Here is a 6863-nt window from a genome sequence, read left to right as displayed (position 1 = left end):
AAGTACTCTTCTCGGATGTTGCACAAACAAATCCTAACGTCTTGAAAGCATTGCAGCATGTTTGTGTCCAACTTCCCGTGGCTGCAGGACGACTGACACGAAAGGACAAACACAATCTGTGGCGTTTAGCGTGACATAGTCTTGCAGGCATCGTGCTGTCTCACTGCAATACTACACCGCTGGAGGAAGTCCATCTGGCCATGAAACTCATTTGAACGTCTAGCTACAGCAACTAACAATATCATGATTTATTCAGGATGTGTGGAATCAGCACGTCCCGGAGACAGCTTCCGAAATCGTGAGCATTCTCTGGTGGTGTCCTGCAGGCCTCCTGTGGGCGTGCGTTAGTGTTATAGTGGTGAGCATAGCTGCCTTCCAAGCAGTTAACCCCGGTTCATTTCCCAGCCAATGCAGTGGTGAATGTTTTCAAATGCTGTCATGAGCCTTGGATTGTGACTAGCAAAGCAAAGCCTTTTGAAAGACTGCAAAACGGAATTGAAGGAGAATCTTACAGGGGATTCTGAGCGGTGTCTGCATACACGCAGTCCGATACAGGTGCTGAAAGCTTGAGCTACTCTCAATATCATGCTGCCTTTCCCCGGAGTAAAACTGTTACATTGAAAGAATGCTTCTCGCAGGTTCAAAACGGGACCCTTGTTAATTGAAGAAATCAATGATTTCGAATGAATTCTGTATGCGTTAAAAGACAGATTTTTAGCCCATCGCCTTAACCACTCAGCCACGACTACAGCAAGCCCTGCTGCCGCTGCGTTCTTGCTACAATCTTACCTGGATCGCGAAGCACCGGCAGAGGCCTATTTCAAAGTCGTTCTCCGTTTCAAAAAAACATTTCCAAAATACAAGCCTTGCAGACAGACAAGCCTCAGAGGACTTAAGGGTGGCTTCATGTCGGAATGATAAAGTCTCCCCGTCCGGACATGAAAATGCCACTTTGTTACACACAAAAAAAGAAATGCAGAGAAGCCCACAAGCATTTCAAAAGCCACACCACGCCGCACTTGAAATAGCTCTTACATTAGTGGTAGACGCAGGATTCGCCTTTTTATTTACGCTCTTACCAACGCGATGGAAAGCAAAACAAAGCAAAGCAGAGCAAAACAAAATGAACAAACGAAACCCCTCACGTCCCGCACTTGCATATAACGCCGTTACGTCCCCAAGCGGTATTGTACGTCATCCTAGCACTGTACCTCGGGGCGTACGGTATATGATAACGAGCACACGCCAAGAATTGTCTCGAATCACTCCCTACAGCTGTAAGGCGCCTTGGAGCATGCACCCCCAACATTCTTCTTTGCGGATCTGTGAAAGGTAAACTCTTGAGCAAACTCTGAACCAGCTCTAAGGAAACTAATCCGATTAGACATTACTTTGACTCATCCTTTAAGGGACCCTTGTTAATTGGAGAAATCAATGATTTCTAATGAATTCTGTATTCGTTAAAAGGCAGCTATACACAGAAAACATGCAGGACACTGCTCATGATGTTTCCCGAGCCGAAACACAGTGCGTTTTTCCAAGCCATCTGACAAAGCCCGCCCACTGAAAACTGCAGCAGATCGTGTAAAGACGTTCAACTTTGTAACTACTGCACGCACAGGAAGCAGAATAAATTCCTCTTTTCAAACTGTCAAAGGTTTGCTTTGTGAACGCTGTAGGACATCGCACAATCTCTTTTGAACGGGGACAAACTATTTCTTATGGGGTGCAGTCAGTACAGACGTTTAAAAAGCTCCACTCATGCCGACGATGCAGCATGAAGAAAAGCAACCTAACGTTTGCTTTCCTAGCACTGTTGCAACCTAGCACTGTTGCATTCCCCGCATCAGTAGCTAAGAGGATATCATTTACGACTCTTGTTAATACAGTTTCAGAAACCAGACTGAAATTTCTCAAGTATATTATTTGAATCCAGATACGATTGACGTTGGGCAACAACTATTCTCTCAAGACTTTTAGATTGAAATGGGACCTTTGAGACAGGCCTGTAGTTGTTAAGAACTTGTGGATCCAAATTTGACTTCTTAAGGAGCAGTCTAACAACCGCTACCTTAAATTGATCAGGTACAACGCCTGACGCAAGCGATGCATTCATCATACTAATTATAGGTCCTGCCAGTCCTTCGAGGGAATCTTTGACTAGCTGAGTGGGGATGGGATCTAGCGAACAGGTGGTTGACTTTGTCTTACGTCTGTGTTCATGAGTCCACCATAAGAAGAAATCTGAACAGGAGTGGTGATCATGCGAGGTCACCACGGAGGAAACCACTACTCTCCCCCCAAAAAAAACCACCACTGCCCCTCTCAAGTTTGCTAAAGACCACATGGATCTTCCACAGCAACTCCTGGAACAATGTTCTGTGGACAGACGTGACAAAAGTTAAACTTGTTGGTAAATGTGCACAGCGTTATGTTTGGAGATAACAAAACACTGCATACCAACTCCAAAACCTCATCCCACCTGGGAAGCACGGCGGAGGCTGTACGGCTTGCAATCATCGAGGGACCGATGAATTCCAAGATGTATCAGGAAATTCTACAGCAGAATGTCAGGGTGTCTGCCTGTGATCTAAAACTCGAAAGACGCTGGGTCATGCAACATGACAAAAACAAAGGAGTACATCAACAACAGAGTGGCTGAAACAGAAGAAATTCCGTATTTTGGGATGGCCAAGTAAGAGTCCTGACCCCAAACCCATTGAAGTGCTGTGGCGTGATCTGAAGCAGGCCATTCAGCGCAAGACATCCCAAAAATATACATGAACTGAAACAGTTTTGCATAGAGGAATAGGCCAAAATACCTCCTAACCGCTGCTCAGGTCTGACCAGCCGCTACAGAAAGTGGGGGTTGAGGTTTTTGTCAATAAAGGAGGTTCCACTAGCTCCTTAATATAAAGGATCACGTACTTTTTCCATCAATGACCTTGATTGTTTAAACCATTTGTTCAATAAAGAAACAGCAATGTCAAATGTTGGGCGTGTGTTGTTTGTTAAATCAGATTCTCTTTATTAATTATTATGACTTATTATGATAAAGATAAGATCACATGTTAGGAGCCATTCATGCAGAAATCCACATCATTCCGAAGGGCTGTTTACAAAAGTTTTTCTCCCAACTGTATGTGAGAGAAAAGCAGAGACGCTCACTGAGTAAGGTGGGGTTGCAGCTTTGCAAATCGCAAGGACATTTGTACACTCAAAAATGGACAGGAGCACCCCAGGTGGGACTCAAACCCACAATCCCTGGCTTAGGAAGCCAGTGCCTTATCCATTAGGCCACTGGGGCAAACGGGGTGGTGGGTCGATCACGCTGATGAAGAGCCAGTTTTTTTTTCCTTTGCTTTTTCAAAGGGATCCCCAAAATTAGGGAAGTTAGGCAGCAGAAGGTTTACTGTGACCTGAGAAGGACCGGCATCCAATCACGGTGGTACACACACACACACGCTCTCACTCATCTGAGCTACACGGCTACCAAGATGATCTCAGGTGCGCCGAGCTGTTACGGAACATATTGAACTGATCGACGGCGAATTGTCTCAGACAGGCTTTTCACCTCAGAGCTCCCTGACTGACAGTGATCAGCTAGGTAGTGAAACAGTCAGCTGCTTCTAAGCCTTAAACAGCTGCATCTCGGCGCTTCCACGGAGAGATGATTTGAAAGCCGAACATCGCCCATTGGGAACACCTTACTATCACTAGTTTAAGAGACTCTTAAGGTCTTCCAGAGGTGCCTGTCTAATACCATGCACTTTGCAAGCTATAGGTGTTTAGGCTGAGGCAGAATGCCTGTTAACAAAATGTTTTTCTAAAGGAGCCTCGCACTCTTTTCCAAGCAATGGTCACCATCCCCACCGAGTGTCACAATGTAGTCATGTCCTAGGACATCACCTGTTAGTCTCCATTTGTCTGCCACCAACACTTTAGGTTACGGAGTCACAACCGCACCCCGGAGACCAGAGGAGCCATTGGCGTTCTGGCGGCGCAGATTGGGCTGAAGGTGGGACGCTTGAATCTCGCTGTTGGAGGCCGTCTGAAACTGACCCAAGCCTTTCCCTTGAATTAAATGTAAATAAGAAATGAACCCCAGATGCTCATGGAATCAATCACGTGTTTCCTTTGAGCCGTTTCAGAGACTGCTCCAGAGTTTACCTTGCACAGATGCGCAAAGATTAATGATGGGGGTGCACGCTTCCAGGCGTCTTACAACTGTAGGGACTGTTTAGAGACAATTCGTAGATTGTGCTCATTTCCCTCTGTTCCCCGTGTTGCAGTGGTAGGATGACGTAAATTCCTCCTTCGACACGTAACGGTATTATAATCAAGTGCAGGAGCTGAGGGCTTTAGTTTTGTTTCGTTTTCCATGGCGTTCGTAAGCGCGCAAATCAAAGGCAATTCCTGCGTCTAACACGAATGTAAATGCTTTTGAAAGTGCAGTGTGGTGCAGCTTGTAAAATCCTTTTCCACATTTGTGGTTTGTTGATGTTTTTTCTGTCTGCCAAAGTTGCATTTAGACATCCGGACTGGGGGACTTTATCATTTGAACGTGAAGCCAGCCTTAAACCCTCTGAGGCGTGTTTGTCTGCCGGCACGAATCTTGTGAAAGGTATTTTTTTTTTTAACGGAGAGCGACTTTAAAAAGGTTTCCGCAGCCACCTCGCACTCCGTGTTAGATTATAGGAGGAATGCGGCGGCAGCGAGCTCGCTTTTGTCATGGCCGAGTGGTTAAGGCGATGGACTCGAAATGCGTTGGGGCTTCCCCGCGCAGGTTCGGAACTTGCCGACTCCGGCGTCTGCCGCACGTCGCCTTGTGCCTGCGCGGCAAAGGCAAAGTGCCGCTTCTCCTTTCCCGGTACTGTAAAAACGCTAAATCGCTTGGACCCGCTGCCATGGAAAGCAGTTCTTCAGATTACCACACATTCTGCGTTCGCACCTCTGGTGCTCTACTTATGCCTTTGAAAACCTAATGAATAAAGCTGAAAGAACCAACACGATATGTAGGTGCTCGTAAAGCACGCAGTAAAGAACTGTTAACAGCAAGGGTTTCAGTGGGTTAACTGAGGCGAAGGCGTGATCGCTAATTGTTGACTTTTTATTTGGTGTTAGAAACACTCTTACTGTGCATGACGTGCAACAAATGTAGCCACAGAAATTGCATCACGCTTTCATGTATGCTATTGCAGACACCAACGTTGCCTAGATAGAAAACCGAAATAGCCGTGGGTTTACTTGCTGGTCTGAAGGATCTCTCTTCGAATCTCTATCATTTGTCAATGGAAGTAAAAGGCGCTGCAATTTCATACGTTCAGAATCAAACTCGCAGTTGTTGTTCGACTTTATTTCTTGACTAATTACAACTGAGTGTCGCATGAGCAGTTACGTAAACTTGTCTGGTATATTTGAACACAAATGCCGTTCTTCAATTAAAACTAACAGTACATTGTCAGTGACATTCAGTTCTATACAAACAAGAGACAGACAAGAGAATATTTCTACCTTTCATGTGGACTACGTGTTGACTTACTGATCGGAATAATTGAAAAGTTCGGGTTCATAGCCGATGCAGTGCGTGCTAATTAGAACAACAGCAACGCTGAGCTCTCAGCACCGTACTGAGCCCAGGTGTTTTTCTAAAGCTGTCAGGTGCAGTTCATTTACATGAAGGAAATCTCTTACTGGGTACAATTACAATACAGTAAGTAGCACAGGCTACTTAGGGAGTAGCCTGATGCGTTTAAAAACGACCCGAGCCAGGCAGAAGTCGAACCTACAATCTCCTGATCCGTAGTCAGACGTGTTATCCATTGCACCACTGACCCTGGTGCAACACTGCAGGACTGCAACCCGGTGAGCTCAGCACTGCAACTAGTAAAATACCCCCGGTCCATTCTTTTCCAAAAGTGAGAAACACCTGTTTTCTACATTTTGTCTGTTTTAAAACCATATCTCTTTAAACCAAACCAAGAGTTTGTCTTTTGCTCTGATATTCTGATTCATTTCGATTTCAAAGAAAAAAAAACTACCTTCCAAAGCATCATAAAATTGTCCCTTCTTCCAGACTCTACTTCTCTCTTGTAGTAGTACAGCAGACCTTTCCAGGTGAGCAGATCACAGAGTCCGAAATGAGCTTCCTCCATCAAGCAAAGTACCTGAATATGACTCTGTCATCATAAAAGCGCCCCTGTAATAAAGAAATTCAATCTGAAATCAAGAGGGCAGTTGCCTACTGAAATACAAGAAGTCATCAATTTTAACCTAGCAACACATTAAAGGCTGCATCTATACAAGTACGATTCTAGAAATACTCACCAGATTACGTTTTAAGAAGGAACTGCGCTTCAGGTTCTGCCGAGATCTTAACTCGGATGGCAGGATTCAGAGTCCGGAGTGCGGACTGATTGCGCACGGAGGGTCCATATACTGTGGATCCCTCAGTGATCTTCCGCGTATTCAAACCGCCAGCGTGTGACTCCCCTGTCCCCGTGACCTCATTGCTCTGCTCTCTCCTCTGTGCAGCCGAGCCCGATTCACGGTAAAGTGAAAAAAAATATGCCCTCAACGTGAGATTTACTCTGGAGCGAGGATAGATGTTACCTTTTTATCATTGAACAGGATGTATGTGATGTGGCGACTAGGTTCAATTTTGTATCCTCTTTAAAAGATTAAGGACTGGGGTGAGCGTGATTTACCACCCTTTCAGCTAAGAACCCGACGTGCGCACCGTTTAAGCTGCATAGACTCGGTCGTTTAACTCTTCTCCATTAGGAGGGTTAAGGTTAAAGAAAAAAAACATTGCTTACTTCTTTTTTTTTTGCCAGCTGCTAGCGCTGATTAGCAAGGTTTGT

The 6863-nt window shown here is 45.3% G+C and overlaps 1 non-coding gene across 1 annotated transcript; it reads right to left on the bottom strand.

The window, feature by feature from the left end:
• Window positions 1-3234: 3234 nt before the first annotated feature.
• Window positions 3235-3307, bottom strand: trnar-ccu (transfer RNA arginine (anticodon CCU)). The gene has a single exon. It is a non-coding gene; the product is annotated as a tRNA-Arg (tRNA).
• Between the last annotated feature and the right edge of the window lie 3556 nt (window positions 3308-6863).

The sequence above is a fragment of the Lepisosteus oculatus genome, unplaced genomic scaffold (genome assembly GCF_040954835.1).
Source record: "Lepisosteus oculatus isolate fLepOcu1 unplaced genomic scaffold, fLepOcu1.hap2 HAP2_SCAFFOLD_45, whole genome shotgun sequence".
Taxonomy (NCBI): Eukaryota; Metazoa; Chordata; class Actinopteri; order Semionotiformes; family Lepisosteidae; genus Lepisosteus; species Lepisosteus oculatus.
The sequence above is the reverse complement of the archived record's forward strand: the minus strand, read 5'-3'. Positions and strand labels throughout refer to the sequence as shown.